Source organism: Solenopsis invicta, chromosome 15 (assembly GCF_016802725.1).
Source record: "Solenopsis invicta isolate M01_SB chromosome 15, UNIL_Sinv_3.0, whole genome shotgun sequence".
Taxonomy (NCBI): Eukaryota; Metazoa; Arthropoda; class Insecta; order Hymenoptera; family Formicidae; genus Solenopsis; species Solenopsis invicta.
In genome coordinates, this window is record NC_052678.1 from 7,528,593 (window position 1) to 7,546,013 (window position 17,421).

Below are 17,421 nucleotides of genomic sequence, written 5' to 3' on the forward strand. Positions count from 1 at the left end.
TATAGCTATGCGACTGCCAGATAACTGTTACTTAGCCATGAAAACTGTAACAGTTACTTGGCAGTCACATAGCCATAGGTTATATTTTGTGAAAATGTTACATGTGTACAAACTACAGTGAGTCTTCTCCTAACATTTGAGGATATGATGTTACGTTGATACCTTTGTTAAAAATAATTAAAATCTTGGATGCACTTTATATAATTCTAAGCACATTAAATTTGTGAAATGTTTAAATCTAAAAGCATAAGAAGTTGCTTTCCCAATTACTCATTTACATTTTATCACTTATTTTTGTGTTTTTACAATTTAAACTCAATTGTTTACAGTAGATGAACAAAACATATAAGTTTCCATTACGTCATATTATTTAAATAGTTGGTGGTATTTCCTTTTATAGAAGGTTCTGTCTTACCCATATATATTGGGGAAAATAGCTTTGCAGAAATTAATAATTTTTTTTTTTTTCAAAATCTGCACAGAGAAAAAAATGCTATTGTATCAACAGTATTAATTTAATTGAAAATATTTTGTTAATTTAATAACAGCACATTGAGAGAAGAAATATTGTAAAACAAAAAATTTTACTTGACACAAAAATATTATTTACTCAGTAGCTTATTTACGGGCAATCAAGTTAAAAATTTCTGAATTGAAATATTTATATAAATAAAATAAAGAAATAATTTTTAATCAAGTAATTTTCTCTTGCAGTTTAGAAAATATTTACTTTTAGACTGTTTTTATATTTAAGATAATCAGATTTTTTAATCTAAAAAAAAACAATTAAATTAGGTTCAATATTATTAGTTTATTTGAATTATTTAAATGTAAAAAAATGTAAAAATACAAAATTATATACGTAAATTATATCTTGATTTATTTAAAAATAAATCTTTTTACTTAAACAAATGTTTACATCAAAATATATGGTTTTAAGAAAATGTATTTTTTTTTTTCAAACTTTTTTTTGCACTAAAAAAATATTTTTAGTGTATTAATGAAACAAAAAGATTAAAAGTAAAGACAATAATAAATATAGTTGAATGTACAAAATTTAGTTGAGTCAAACTACTTATATTAGTGACAGCCCATGATTCAATGTTTAATTGGATTAAACTACGTTTTAATTTATATTACAGCATTTTTTTAAATATGTGGAATATTTCAATTATTTTATTTGTATCAATGAATAAAGGTCTCAGGAATATTATATTCGGTTTTCTCGTTTAATTCCATGATATGAAAGTTATTCTAGGTGAAAAGCTTAAGTGTAACATCTTTCTTCTCCAACTGATCTTACGTGTAATTAATATCGCGGGACAGGATCATACGTCTAATTAACACGGATTAAGAGAGACAAGGGGACTGTAAAAACTGTAAAAACGAAATGGAATTATATACGATGTGGGGTTGAAAGGGCGAAATGTTGAAACAGAATATGAGAGACGGAAGGAGATGTATAACGGTGAAAACGATCAATCATTCGACAGGACCAGAAAGCGGTTGCTTCGCTGCTGCAAATAACATCTCGCGTATGTGTGTTCGTGTGCACCAGTCAAAAGCAACGGCGCGCGGCGGGACGTATTGCGAGCTACTGTTCTCGGCCGCTTCCGCCCCGAACTCGAAACGTCCTGCTTTTTTTTCCTCTCGTCAACTGGGACAGCTAGCAGTCGAGTTCGCCTTCTTTTCTCCCAGCTCGCTCGCTCTAAATTTCCTCATTAGCGCTCCGCGCGAGTGTGTCGATTCCTTTGCAGTTGTTCCTTAACGAGGGTCCGCTTTTTCCGTGCACCGTGCCAAAGCACTTTACGACAGAGATAATAGACTCCTCTCCCGGGTGACATCGCGCGAAAATACGGCGAATATCGTCGCCGCTTTCTGATCTATGCCAACCACTGCCGCTCATAATTCTACCTTTAAACAACCTATGGAGATTTTCCAAACGGACCGATTAGAGCGAGACGACGCGGCGCGGCGTTGCCAAAACTCATAATTGTGCATCCTGGTGGCGATCCCCTGGGGGAACAAGGGAGAGATGAAAAAAGAGTGAGAGAGAGAGAAACAAGCAGCAGAGGGGGACACACTCATTTGATTCGCAAACTCAACGAATCGTTTATGCTTCGCAACGTTGCGTTGCATTAATGACAAACGCGGCTGTCGAAGCATCGTCGTGTCATATCACCTGTTCGCCGCACTAAATATACATCCCTGATTTTGTCCGAATCGTTCGTCGGACGGCGGCGACACGTGTCCCGGTCAAATTTTGATAAGCGACGAACGCGGTCGGATGAATCCTATCTGCCTGGTGCACCGAAAGTTTAAAAATTACCGACCGCGATTGCGACGACACGTTTTTGATGATAAAATAAGCGAAGCCGCAACACGTCGCGGCTTTCGGCGTGCGCTTTTGTCGGGCTCCCAGGGAGCAATTAAAACGCTCTATTCATCGCGATTTAATTGGATTTGACATGCCAGAGCGACTTACACTTCGCTTGGCGATCGCAATGACCACTTGTCAAATTAATTTTAATTCCTATATAATAAGGATGATTTAATTTTAATTTATTTAGATAAAACATTAAATTATAAATGATTTTATTTAGACACTTTTTGGATAATATCGCCATTGATTAAAACAATTTAGGATATTGAGATAATATTTTTATTTCTAAATCTTTATTTCTTGAAAATAAAAGTACTTTAAATAATTTAATTTGATAAAAAGTTGGTTTGTCAGGAAAAAATTTTTATTTTGCCTAAAGATATATTACAGTGATATAATTTCGTATTCCACAAATATAAATCTTTAAGTATCTTTTTTTTTCTCAGTTTAGCTTTTCGTTTAGTGGTACATTAAATTTATTAAAAATTTGTTTTCCTGTAAACAAGTCAGAAACGACACTTTTGCATTGTAGCGAAAAAATTATATATATATATCCCTTAAGAATAATTTGGGTGAATCAAACAAAATCGAAAATCTCCCGACGCGCGTAGGCAGTGGCCATTATGCGAGCGAGACGAGCGGAATTACAAAGCATCGTGTATCGTCCGCTCTCTATTAATCAGCGCGACGACAGGTATGTCACGTGATTTAGCTCGCTTTTAAGATTAAATTAACTTGCCTAGTGGTGCTGAGAAAATTCGCTTGGCTGTGAAATATCATGCTCCCGAGCTGACTTGCCGCTTAACTATCGGATCGTAAATCACGATATATTTGTACCGCGTGCCTTCGATAATCCATGGTGAGGTAAATACACGCCAATATTTTAAGTTCATCGTTATATTTTATCACCTATCGATACGCAATTCCTTATGCCTGATTAAAAATTGCGCCGAAAGCAAGACGGACAGAGATTCCGAATTCGCTGAGGAATTTTCATCATCTTCGCATTTTTCGCGCTCGCCGTTTCTCGCACCCCCCCCCCGCAAATAGCAAGGATGATTAACTAACTCAAGACGCGAATGATTAATGCCAAGACATTTACGGTGCATAAACTCGTTATCGCATGCGACGACGTTTACGGCGAAATTTTTCGAATATCTCGAGGCGCAATGATGAAATTGGCGGCAGACGATAGATCAATAAAAGCGTTGTTTGCCGGCGGCAAAGGAAGGGATCTAGGCAGCTCCAGCTGCAGTTTATTTCGGGTTTTAGGTCCGTGGATGCACGATGTCTCGTCTCTAAGAGGCACACGCACGCGTGCACACTCCTCTCCCGGGGCGCAGCGCTCGTGTAAACGCGAGAGAAATAGATTATTTAGTGGCCAGTAAAACGCGGTAAAGCTCGCGTTTCTCATCGTTATAATGATTCCGCGCGACAATCGTAAACAGCGCAATTTTGTTACGATGTAAGCGGCAGAATGAGATACGTACGCACCTGTCGCGAGTAACGTAATTATACCTGCGCTCCGCGCCGAATTTAAGAGCTCGGCCGGCCGGCTTGCCTGCAGTTTTGTCGTCCGTCGCATTTGATCCGACGGCGATAATCGGAAAAACGACCGTCTGCACTCCGCGTTTGCGGCACGATAAATTGCAGAGACGCGACGTTGTTGCATTTCGCAGGCTATCCCGTATTTGTGGAATTAAAATTGCACGTCATGAAGACCTCACGCGACGCGTATCGGTTCGTACACGCGACACGTTCCCTTCCCACGTGTGCACCGCGATGATTTTCATTCGGCGTTCGTATACAGGGGTTGAACTAGGTTTGAAATAGCACGCGCGCGGATGAAATCGCATTCAGAAAAAGGCAAACTGCAAATTGGTCGGCTCAATGCGATGGGCAATATCGACGGAAAGGGAGGGAAGAGAGGGAATTCCGACCGCTTTGTTAAGCCTTTACAGTCCGCCCGTTCCGAAGGAACGGCCTATTAACTTCAATTTTTTTTTTGTTCATTCTCTTTCCCAGGTGAGCGCCGCTTCCTAATGGCTTAAAGGCGCTTTGTCGTGTAATTGCGCGTACACATCGCGTAATAACGCATTTTAATCCCGCTTTAATAGGGACAATGGTGACACTAACGACTGCGCTGAAAAATGCTGACAAGGCCCAAAAGGGTTAATAACGACAAATCCATCTGGTTATATCGAGTTGTGCATCGCGCGTACAATTAGACGCAATTTATTATTGCTCCCCCCCGCTTATGAATAATACGCTCGCTAAATTATTCATAAGTCACACTTTGCGTGCCGGATAAAGCGTCGCAAATTCTAAAATAAGATCCCAGCCGGTGGTGTGGCGTCATACCTTTCGCGAAATTAAAGGTTAATTAATCCTGCCTGGAACGACAAAAATCGCGATGGATTCCGCGCTGAAAAAAATGATGGATTGCATTTTATATTAAAATATCAACCGCGTAATTAGTGCTAAAAAAAAGAAAGAGAGAGAAATCGACGATCTCTGTTATCGCATGTGTGTTTGTTGTTCGGAACAGCACAAACTTTTAATAGATGTTTCGATTCTTTGCTTCCGAGATTTCGAACGGGAGACGTGACTGCCGGGGAACGATCGATGATAATGGTTAAAGCTGAACGATGACCGCAATATCCGTCCACAAATCTCGTTCAACGACTGTGTCTAGATAACTATCTTTCTATCTAGTAGATAAGAGAAAGAGTGAGTCCTAGGAACTAGAAGAACTCTATCTACATCGAACAAGGTCACGTTCGCGTGCCAGCCGTCGCTTCTGGATTTTCTTAGGTGATATATACGCATCACCATGCGCGAGTAGTTCAGAATTTATCTCGAGCCGGAAAAACCCTAAACTTTTCTTACGAGTCTTGAATCGTAACTTTTTGACCGAAGTCACACTTTCAATCGCTGCGAAGTGAGAATATAACGAACGATTAAAGACTTGTCAATAGCCGCCCACGCTAATCTTTTTTCTACTACCCTTGATATTTCGTGTCCGACCGATTTTTGTTCGTTTTCTGTAAGTTTTTTAATTACTTTGGTTATTAAATTATATACATTTATATTATTTTTTAAAGTAAAGTTTTAACATTTGTTCTAGAAAGCTGAAAGTACATATTCGTGAATTGGCTAAAAAAAAGTGTTCAATTTTTACGATATTAAAATGTTTTATTTCTGTCTCCATTTTTGAAATATTTAAAACAATGTTTTAGCTTTAAACGACGTTTAGATTTAAAACACTAAAATATTTAAAGCCTGTTCGAGATTTCAGTTTTATACGCTTTAGCGTTTTAAATCTACACATCGTTGGAAACAAAAATATTTTCAAGTGTTTAAAAAGCGGAAACAGAAATAAAACATTTTAATATCTTAGAATTAAACACTTTTTTTTTTAGTGCTTTTAAAGCTTTTCTGAATCATTTTAAATACATGAAAAAAATGAACGGATTTGAGATACCAGAATGATAGGGATGAAACACAGGGTTTTGAATATAGTATCGTAAGGATTAATATCGAAAGAAAATTCCTGGTAACTCCGCGGTCGCGACGTCATCAGGGAAACCGCGAAACGCGCATTTTCTCATTGCTAAAGCTAGAATTAGAATATACGGCTTTAATTACGGTTAACTCTCGTAATTTCCGGTTAGTCAGCGATCGGTGTCCTTGAAAGGGAAACTCGAACGTCGTCGGTATATAAAATGCTCATGTCGGGGCGCTGCACCTGCTAATTTTGGCGCGTCGACACCCCGTGGCGAAAGAGATTCGATCTGTGCGGCACGGCGAACGGGTAGGTGGCATTGAAGATAAGCAGGAAGGTCGCGACGAATTACGTGCATATCGCACGTGCACGAATATACGGCGTCGCGATCTGGCACGCGGACGTGTAACGCGGAAAAACTCTTTCGAGTACGATTAGATGGCAACGATATATTTATATATATATATAAAATACGTACGACGTTTATCGCCGACGTTCTTTATTTATGATGTGTTTAACCGAGAGTAAATCGTTGTGCAAACGGCAGTTTCTTCGTGGATAAATGGAACTTCGCGGTAGAGAGGTAGTTTAAATAGAATGTCACAGACGATACTTATCATTCTCACGTATGTACGACAACGTAAACGCATCCAAGCGAAAGACTATTAGACCACGTGTTTCAACAATGAGCTAGTTGGAATGGTTTCTTGTTTACAGCGTCTTTGCTCTAATAATTTAATTGCGGTAGATTTTTCTAAATATAGGCTCGCCGTCTCGTCAACAGTCTCGTTATTTTTTATTAATTTAATTTATTTGGTTTGATTGGGCTTAAGGGAACTGTAGGGTCAGGTTGTTGAAAATCTTTAACAATTTTTTTGTAACGAATTGAAAATGTATAAAAGTGAAATTTTCAGAGTTATTTATACAACATATTAAGAAGTAGAAAAGTATATTTTTTATTAACAAATATTTATATAAATATAAGGGAAAGTTATACCAAATGTAAAAGTTATTACTTAACTTATTTTTTATTGTACCTTGCATTTGCTGCTGTTTTAGATGCAAATTATAGTTCAAAATTGTAGTTTGAGATTTTAAGCATCTATTATTACATAGTAAACTGTTCAGTAATAACAAATTAATTTGTTGTAAACTTTTCCGTAACATGCTGGGAAAAGTGTGATTTAGAAAACCGGTTGTCTAAAAGTGTACTCGTGGTCTCTGAAATAGTTGTCAAAAATAACGAATTTGAATAATTCTGATCATTAGTCTCTCAAGTGTGCCACTGGCAACCAGTGATTATCCGAACTGAAAAATCAATAAATTTAGTGTGTATTAATATTTATTAGTGTATTTGTTAATATACTGATCAATAAGAACTTTTCAATGATCACCAGTATCTTTTCATTAATTTTTAGATTAACATAATTACTGATTTATTAGTCCCAAACCACTGTTAATTATTGATTACCCACGGATTCAGATTTAGAGAATAACTAAATTATTTTACAGTCCTTTTTTAAGATCATTGTTTTGCAATGATATCTCGAGTTTAGACCTTTACAAAATAGATCGAATAAAAACTGACAAATTGATAGCTATTATTATCGAAATTTTCGATTTGCTAATATTTTTTTTTGTTAATAGTGGTTACCATTTTATTAATTTTAACTCGATTTATTTTGAAAGAGTCTAGACTCGGGATATGACTACTAAACGATGATCTTAAAAAAAGAATGCAAAATAGTTTAGCTATATTTATATATAGATATTTGTATTAATAAAAAGAATAGCTTTCTACTCTTTATATAAATATCACTCAATTTTTCACTTTCGTACATTTATTTGATTCGCAAAAAAATGTGTCAAAGGCAAATACGATTTTCAATCAATCTGACTCTCCAGTCCCTTTAAACGAACGCGATTTGTTGCGTTTAATGTACGTGCAAGCGTTAGCTCTATACAGGCATAACTTGATTTTATGTGATTCGCTCATTATTACGTCGTACCAAAGTGAGAGTTAAGACGTTAATCAACTAGTATCAAATTAGAACGTAATCCTTCCAGTTAGCTTCTCGAAGTTGGCTCTTCCGCGCTCGTAATTCTCATAAAACGGGAGTCCGGGGGCTCGGAAAACGGGAGGCGACGAGAAGGAACGACAGCAAGCTCCGCTTGAATCCGGCGAAATCGTGAAATCCCTCGCGGCGCGAGAGCGGACGGTGAATATAATTTGGCACGTGTGTCACACGCGGGGCGCAATGCGTAAAGGAACGTGATGGGTGCAGAGCTGATTTACGATCCCACCCGCGGTAGGACAGACCGCACATTTCCGTGGGAATATTCCTCTTTCCCCCGTCCCCTTCCACGCAATACGGTTTATCCTAAATCAGTTTAAATCGCCTCGCGCGTGGGCGACGCAATCTGACTGCAATTGATGTCCGCGGGGAAGAATTTTGAATTTACGCTCTCCCGCTGGCGTCACATTATAATTGGACGATTACTATATTTACGCCGTGGCATTGTCGCGCGTGCGTTATTGTAGCGCCAGTATGTAACATCGTATTACCGTTTGATGTATGCACGCTCATTGTGCGTCGCGCGGCCACACCGCCGAAATTATGCTAACCAGCGTACCTCGCACGCGCGACGCAGTAAACAAATTATTTTGCTATTGTTAAAATATTATCGTTTCCGGCCACATCTCTCTCTCTCTCTCTCTCGTGCGCGCGAGCGGTCAGTTATGAGAGGCGCGTTAATGTGACGCGTGACGCTTTTGTTATCTTATTAAGCGTCGCGGCTTTTTGGTTTCGCTTTTCGATACATCCGATGCACCCGACGTCGTTGCACGATCGGTTAAGGATGTATAGAACATTTCTCAAAACATTAAAAAAGTTATGAAAAAATTATAAATTGTTTTATATTACATTTGAAAGTAGTAGAAGTTTGGTAGCGGTTTTTTCTATCTGGATAAAAAATTATTTCAATGAGAAGTAGAAATGAAACTATAATTAATAATAAGAAAGAAGTCTGAATTTTTTAATTTAAGTATTTTAAATATTCAAGATGATTTATGTAAAGTTTCATTACGATGCGGAGATCAGTTCTGTAAAATAAACAAAATTTATTTATTAAATTACAAAATTACTAAACAATCGCAACAAAACTTTGTATAAATCATTCTGAACACTTAAAGCACTTACACAAAAAATTGAGATTTTTTTTATGTTGCAAAAAATAATTTAATTTTTAACTATAAATAGAATAAATAAAATTAAATAAAAATATAATCACAATTTATATTACATGTTTACTTGAAGTGTTAACATTAAACACATTTCCAAGTTTTATTTAATTTGCGGGGACCGTATGTCCGATACATCCTTAAACTCGCCGTACGCGTCTCGAGAGCAAAAAGACACGCGCGTGGACGACGACGGTGATTCATGCGGGGCGATTTATTAGCTCCGCATTAGCGGCCGCCCCGCGTCGCTCGTGCGAAAGAAAGCCGCGCGGGATAAAATGGGAACGTAGAACTACTCCCTTTTGTCGGGCGATCCGCGCGTCCCGACGCGTTTATAATTATCGCATTGCCGTCGCGTTGCCGCGATTCCGCGAGCGGAAGGTATGTACATGTGTACCGGGTATACGCCGTATGCGGGCCGTCCGTCCCGCGTCTACTCGTGGAAGTGAGCGGCAGGCCACCCTGCGCCAGTCCGCTACGTCAAACTATTTCTGTACCGTACGTCCCGGTGGCGGCTCTTTACGCGCATCGCGCGCACCCGCCATTCTGGACCGCTCCCCGTTAAAAGATTTCTCTCGAAAACGTCGAAATCGGAGACGAAGACGTCGTCCTTCGTCATCCGTCGTCGTCGAAAAGCCGCTGCCTACGTCTCTCTTTCTCTCTCTCTCTCCCTCTCTCTTTGAAAAGACGTTCTCCGGTTCTTCGATTTACCCATCGCTGTTTTCTCCACGTTTTCTCGTAATTTTCCCGAGTTGGCACTTGTGCACGCGCGGACGCGCCGTAGCCTCCATCTGTCTATTTTAGATCCGTTTGTTTCGACGTTCACTCGCTTTTACTGCATCGCCCTAAAACTCATAATTAACGCTACATGGTGGCGCAAATATTTTATTGCGCAATCGATTCTTATGTAAGAGTCGCGAGAGATGCTGAAGAGGTTGCGTGCGCCACAAAGATAAATTTTGCCCCATTCTCCTTGCGTCTCGAGTCTCTCTTACTTTATGCACCTATCTACATAAATTATATTGATGGAAGCGGATTGACGGTGTTGCAAGAAATAGCGGGGAGATGTGAATTGGATTGATCTTATCTTCGATAATAAATTATGACGAATTCTGCTATAGCTTGTGTTTGTAATTATTAAATACAAAAGACAGATGTGTTTTACATCTTGAGACACACGGACAGATTTAATAATTACATTTTGATCAGGCATCAATTATTAGCGTGTACTCAGCTGATTGTAAAAAGTGGAATTTTTATCCGATTACTGTCTACATTAAAATCTGATAATGTATTATAGAATACTTTGAATACTCTGTAATATTATGCGATGAGATAATTAACGATCTTGCATTAAACTTTTACTTCAAGTGGATATAATAAAGTTTAATTATGAAGAAATGAAAATAAATGGATAATAAAAATTAGAATAAAATTTACTTATTTGATGTAAACTAAATATAATTACAATTGTTAAAGTTTTTTATCAAATAAGCTGAAGTATACTATTTAATTAACGATCTTGTATTAAATTTTTACTTTAAGTGATGTAAAATTTAATTATTAGTAAATGAAAATAGATGGACTAAAAATGAGAGTATAATTGATTTATTTACTGTAAAATAAATTTAATTATAATTCATTAATTTTTTTTATTAAATAAATGGAGTATGCTATTTAATTAACGATCTCAAATTAAATTTTTACTTGAAATGTAAAGTTTAATTATCAATAAATGAAAATAAAACTGGACTATAAAAACTGATTTATTCATTATGAAATGGATATAATTACAATTTGTTAATGTTTGTTATTCAATAAATTGTATGTTATTCGATATTTTTTTTCAAAATTTTTTAGTTACATTAACGCGCAACTCTTGTGTCAATGTGATTAATTACGCGTATCAATTACTTGAATGAGACCATTGTACGGCATTTTGCACAATATTTTTTACGTTAATCGAACGTGATGCGTATTTTACTATTGTATTTTACTATTTTGCAACGAAATCCTCTCGAAATAAAAATCTCGATCGTAAAAGTAACATGAAAAAAAATACGAAGCTTTACGATTCGTTTGATAACTGTGAACCTCATAAATCAGCTTATCGAACGAAATATCAAATAGCCGGAGATTTTAACAGATATAACATAAACGTCAAATTTATTTCGCGTAATCGACAAATAAGGATCTGATTATGGTACATATTTAAATCACTCGATCTACTTGTGTATTATTTTGTACATTTATTTCGAAGATAATGAATAAATTACGTTTAAATCGAAAGAGTCAAAGCATGAAAAGCAAGATGCATTCGAATCTAACCGTTAAAAGAGTTGATATTTTCTCTGTGTAAAAAAATATCGCGATTAAATAATGATTTATAATTTTTAACTTTTTCCGCGTTGCTTTTGTTGAACGAATATATTCCACAAAATTTTTGCTTCGATAAATGATTAACGGATATCTCGTTAATCGCGGGCGATTAATCAGGCTGTTAGCGGCTAATTTAAAAAAAAGTCACGTTTGGTATTTTCCGTTGCTTGATTCGATCGCGTTGAGATGGGTAATGCGTGGCACGCGGAGTGGCTCGTGCCGTCACCCGCGAATGACAATACGGCGCGCGATGCATACCAAAACAAACATCAAGGTAATCTCGCCGGAACGAAATATTTCATGTGTATTGCGAGATACGTGCATCCGGTTGTTCTCGTTTCTTCTGTTAATTTGTTAATTATCCTTCAAATTAACTATTAATACGGGATCGATACAATACGCGGTTTCTCATTACTCGAATAGCTCGATTGAGAAACACTTCTATATTTGTACAATATTCCATGTTATCAAAATGATACGCGAGTTACGTTTAAACGAAAAGTTTACAATACGGGATATATTCGGAATTTAAGCGGCTCTATGCGAAGAGAATTTTCTCGTAAAATTTACTCTAAAAATCACAGTCGTAGATAACATTGTATTTTGAAGAATTTTATGCAATTTTTTGCCAACCTATTCTATTACACACACTTTAACACTGTAAAATATGTTTGATTATTTTTACTAAACGGTATATATACGATCGTATTCATAGTTCTTCCTTGAGAAACAAGGATTCCTTGTTATTGTCTGTCTTTGTCTCACGTACTACGTTTTACCCTATGCAAAACAAAGACAGACAGAAACAAGAAATCCTCATTTTTTTAAGAAGGGACTATGAATACGGGTAATAGTCTGTTTAAAAATGGATTTGGTTATTACTTGTAAAAATAACGCAGTTGGCAGAAGTGAAAATTACTGGCGTTGCGTTTTGTTTCTTCCACTAATAAAACCAGTAGACGATCCCAAATAGTCCGAAAGGTCATAAAGATTTTCAGGTTTAAAATTGCGGACATTTCAACGTTACTGTAAGCTTGTAGTAACATTGCAGAAATCTTTTGTAATTTCTATACAATATTTTATTGATGTGTCAATGTAAGGTGTATGCAGTGTTTCTTTAATCTTTCAATATTGGTCATGATTCTAACCTTTACTTTTTATAACAAATATTATATTAATGATTAATATTATTAAAGTATGAATTTTTTATTTGAAACTTTTCTCCTTTTTTTCCTTTCTTCTCTTCATCTTCATTTTTTTCCGTATTTAAAAACTCCTTTTTTCTTCTTCTTTTATTTTTCATTATTTTATTTCTTTTCTTTTTTATATCCAACGTTTTATAATATCTATCCGTTTATTACAAAAGATCTCCCTAAAAGTCGTTGATCAAAAGACGGTAGTCTCACATTACGTGCACGCCGCGCCGTCTCTGTTAAATGCCCCAGTCGGGTTGTTGACCGCGCTACAGTCCCGTAAGATAGGCCGCACGCCACGCGCGTCTGGGCCGGCCCCCCCCACTCTCCTCGGTCATTCACTTGCTTGACGCACACGTGCGCCCCGTCGGTCACGTGCGCCTCGAGTAAGTTGAATGACTGAGGAGAGTGGGGAGGCCGGCCCAGACGTCGCGCGGCGGTGCGCCCCGTCGGTCACGTGCGCCTCGAGCAAGTTGAATGACCGAGGAGAGTGGGGAGGCCGGCCCAGACGTCGCGCGGCGTGCCGCCTATCTTACGGGACCGTACGAGGTCAACAACCCGAGTCGGGCATTTAACAGAGACGGAGCTTGCACGTTTCTTAATCAATTGATTTTTAGGAAGATTTTCTTGCATCGCATCGCATCGTATTAATAGAAATTCTCGTAACTCATTTGCAGAATTGGTTAGAATCATAACCAGCATTGAAAGATTAAAGAAACATCGTATAAACCTTATATTAAAACATTGTATGGTTAATATTGTATAAAAATTACAAAAGATTTCTGCAATGTTACTACAAGCTTGCAGTAACGTTGAAATTTTAAACCTGAAAATCTTTATGACGTTCCGGACCATTTGAGATCGTTTACTGATTTTACTGGTGGAAGAAATAAACCGCAACGCCAATAATTTTTACTTCTGCCAACTATATTATTTTTACTTGTAATAACCATACTTATTTTCGAACAGACAAATAGTGAAATTTCAACAATTTTAAAATAGTGCGGAACAGTTTATGACTATTTATTGTTTTAAGTAGGATAAATGTTAAGTAGCGATAAATACATATAATACCTCAGACAAATTTTACAGCACGTATGATATTTTTAATCTGACTTAGCCGTTCATGATAAGTTTACTATGAAGCATAGTAAATTGATCGCAGTGCGCTGTTTATATCATAAATAATAAATGATATACAACGCCATATATCAATAGAAAATGACGTAACACGTAAGGTAAGAGATTCAGAGATTTTTTGGATTTGAATTCTATTAGAATAAGCATGTTTTTTAAAAATAAGAGATATATATATATATATATATATATTAATACAGTCATACAAAGACAAATTTCGTACATGATTGTATATAATTACATAAGAAAATTTTGTTTTAGAACATTTTACGGTGCTGCGTGATGGCAATTTTTTAAAACAGTTTATAAAATATCTTTTATACACAGAAAAAATTAGTATCAAATCAACAATCATAGTCTCACATATAAGCAAAATGATTATTTATTTGATAATTTCTAGTTTTTTTATGTGTGTATATTTTAAAAATTATTACTTATAACATTTTATAGGTTATCAAGCTTATCACCACACATAGTAAAATTTGTAACGAATTTTGTGGTGAAACATAATGAAAAATTCTATCTGTGTACGATTGTTCTCTATAACTGGAACAATGTGATTTATTCTTCTCTTTTAATTGTTCCGATTTCTATGCTCTGCATAAAAAAAATTGCATTTATTACCTACGCATTATCGAGTGTCTACTTCGATAAATAATTATTGCGTGATATTTGAATTTTTAATTGCATGCTATTACAATAATTGCAAAAGATATTATATATTACAGTAATCTCTTACTGTAATAAATACATAATGTCTTTTGGTCTTTTGATACTAATCGCAATCACCGCAACATTGTGCAAAAATAATTGTGATACGCGACATTGTTACCAGCTCGCTCGAGCGTCGAAGCGTGAATGATCGCTGACTTTGCATTTAGAGACAATGCATGTACGCCGGACATGACATATGTATATGAGGTCGTCGACAAAATTATCATCGCCAAATATTTAATTCGTGTAAATTTTAAAATTTTTAAAAACAACTCTTTTAAGTTTGAATGATACATTTGCAACGTGTTTTGACTTTTTCGCCAATTTAAATGTAATTTATTCATTACCTTCGGAATACAAGTAAATAATACGCGAGTTGTAAAATAAAATCCCGTCGCGAATTTTATTATTTCGTCCACCAAGTTGCCACACATTTTACTTTTCGTTTGCGATTAAACGCGTCATCCAAGATGTCTTCATCTTTTACGTAATTGATTGCTCTTTCTTCATTTTTCTTTTGAAACATGTTACAAGATTCAAAACTCTATTAAGATACATGCATATTTCTTTCAAGAATCAATTAATAAAACATGAAAAACAAAATTCAGTCTGCGTCCCAAGACAAATTTCATCAGAGCTTATTTATTGCGATTGCAAATGTATGACACAACAAATGTCAACTTGACTTTTAAATCTCTAATTTATTTGTTACACCAGTGGTAGCTGAGGATGAGATTTTAATTAAGTTTCTCAGCGAGAATGCAATTACAAATACGGGTGTAAATTTTGTAATTATTATTGACGGTTAATTCGCGATAAGATATTGCGCAACGTGTTGCTGAAGTAGAGGCCTGAAATATTTAATAGCGCAGAGAAGACGGATTACTCCAGTTCGCGTAATATACGATGAAGAAATCTAGCCGAAATCGTTGGCGCTTGTAAAATTGCAAACGACCGTCGTATCAAATCTAATCGTGCGTTTAACAAACTTATCCGTTATCTACTTTATTACACGTTCGAAAAGATTTGTGAAATTCCCTGGGACAATGGGATATCGTTGAAACTTGGGATGTAATGACGGCGTGTTTGCACATCGGCGGGTCCGGGGCACAAACATATTTTCATCGAACACGTGTCCCCGTTACCTCACGAACCATAATTCCGACAATTCCGCGCGAGTTTTTACGCAAGCTGAAGAAAATAGCGCATGGAGCGCGCGTGGCCGTGACTACCGAATTTATAGGAGCTCCGTCCGACGGAGTGCCAACTCGAGCATTGTTATCACTCGTTTAACGACTTGCGCGGAACGAACTTCGTCTTTCATTTCGTCGAGAACTCGGTCGTCCGCAGTCGTGGATCCATCGCTATCGAACATCGTTTATATCCTATCCAGGACGGATACGTTCGTGGCAGGCAGGGGGGAGGGAGAGGTGAGCTCGATTTCCGCCTCGCTCGGTTATCCGGGTATGATCCGCGAGCGTCGCGCTTCGAAGATTCCGCGAATTTCCGCCGCGATTCGCGAGCTTATATCCACGTGCCCTTCGTGATTCCATCGATCCACGTCGTAGATATTTCTCGCATTTTTCCCTGTCGGCGCTATCGAGAGGGAGACGGAGAGAATCGCGTGCTTCGTGCTTCGATAATATCACATCGGTCTCCTTCCAAGCGTGACATCGGGAAAGATCAGAGAGAAGTGGCGACTACATCAGCCACTTTTGCTGGATAATCCATCAAGAAGCTAATATCTTAGTTGTCGCTGGAAGTAGCACGCCAGCGAACTAAAATCCACATGAAATTCCGCGTTTGCGTAAACACATAATATTATATTAAATAACAACGTGTTAAAATATAATCGATAATTTCCGCGTGCGTTGCGCAATAAACGTTACGCGTGTGTATCTAATAGAGATGAATGGCCGTTAGATTCAACGTGACAATTACTTACAGTATAAAATTACGTAATTAGTAAGATGGTAAAATTTATTGGTACTTTTGGTAAAATTTATTGTCTCTTTGATAATTTTATACGAAAATAGATTGTTGTTCTATCTAAATGTATATTCTTATCAGTTGTACTCTTTATTTAATGAAATCAATTTTCCATAATTCTGTCTTGATGAGAATGCGCGATCATCACTGTTATGAATTATAATTTTATTTCTGATGACGAGTCATATAGTGAACATAAATTAGAAAGCAATACGAACTGAACGTGACAGTACTTTTTTTACATAATTTTCAATTTTTATTGACATATTAAAATTAAAATTAAAATTTTTATTTTATTAAAAATTATTCTATTACCGGGTAAGATTTATGAACAAGTTACTGTCAGATTGGGTCGTTTTCATCTCTAATAACTGATGAATTATTTTTTTTTAGCTCGGCATCGGCGGGCGAAGAAAAATAATTCATCAGTTATTAGTTGACAGGTCCGTGAAGAAGCGAGTAAATCAAATGTGTAGGAAGACGATCGGCTACGCACGCAGTTTCCCGGTGCACGGCCAACCGGCACTAATAACGTTATATCACGCTCGCGCGTTTGTTTCTGTACCGTTAAACGGCGGGCTCTCACGCAACTGGACGGCGCGCGGTGCGGATTCGACATTCCCCGCGCGGCGTGATTTCCAGTTTTTCCACTTTTGCCTTTTCTCTCTTCCCTTTTTTTTTCTCCCGCCTCGCTTATCGCGCGTGAATTTCGAGTGCGTGGCTGACCGGCTCTTGCTCGCGTGAGTAGTGAAAGTCGACCGCCCCGAGATACCGCGGGTTTCGGTCCAGCAACTCGCGGCTTCTGTGCGTACCTTTTGTAATTCTTCGATTTTTTTCTTTAATTTTTCGCTTTTTCACAATCCGCGACCGCAAAAGAGGG

The 17,421-nt window shown here is 37.0% G+C and overlaps 1 protein-coding gene across 1 annotated transcript in view; it reads left to right on the forward strand.

The window, feature by feature from the left end:
- LOC105198399 (RNA pseudouridylate synthase domain-containing protein 2) overlaps positions 1-17,421 on the forward strand; it is a 150,325-nt gene that overhangs the window by 7,019 nt on the left and 125,885 nt on the right. The window lies entirely within an intron of this gene.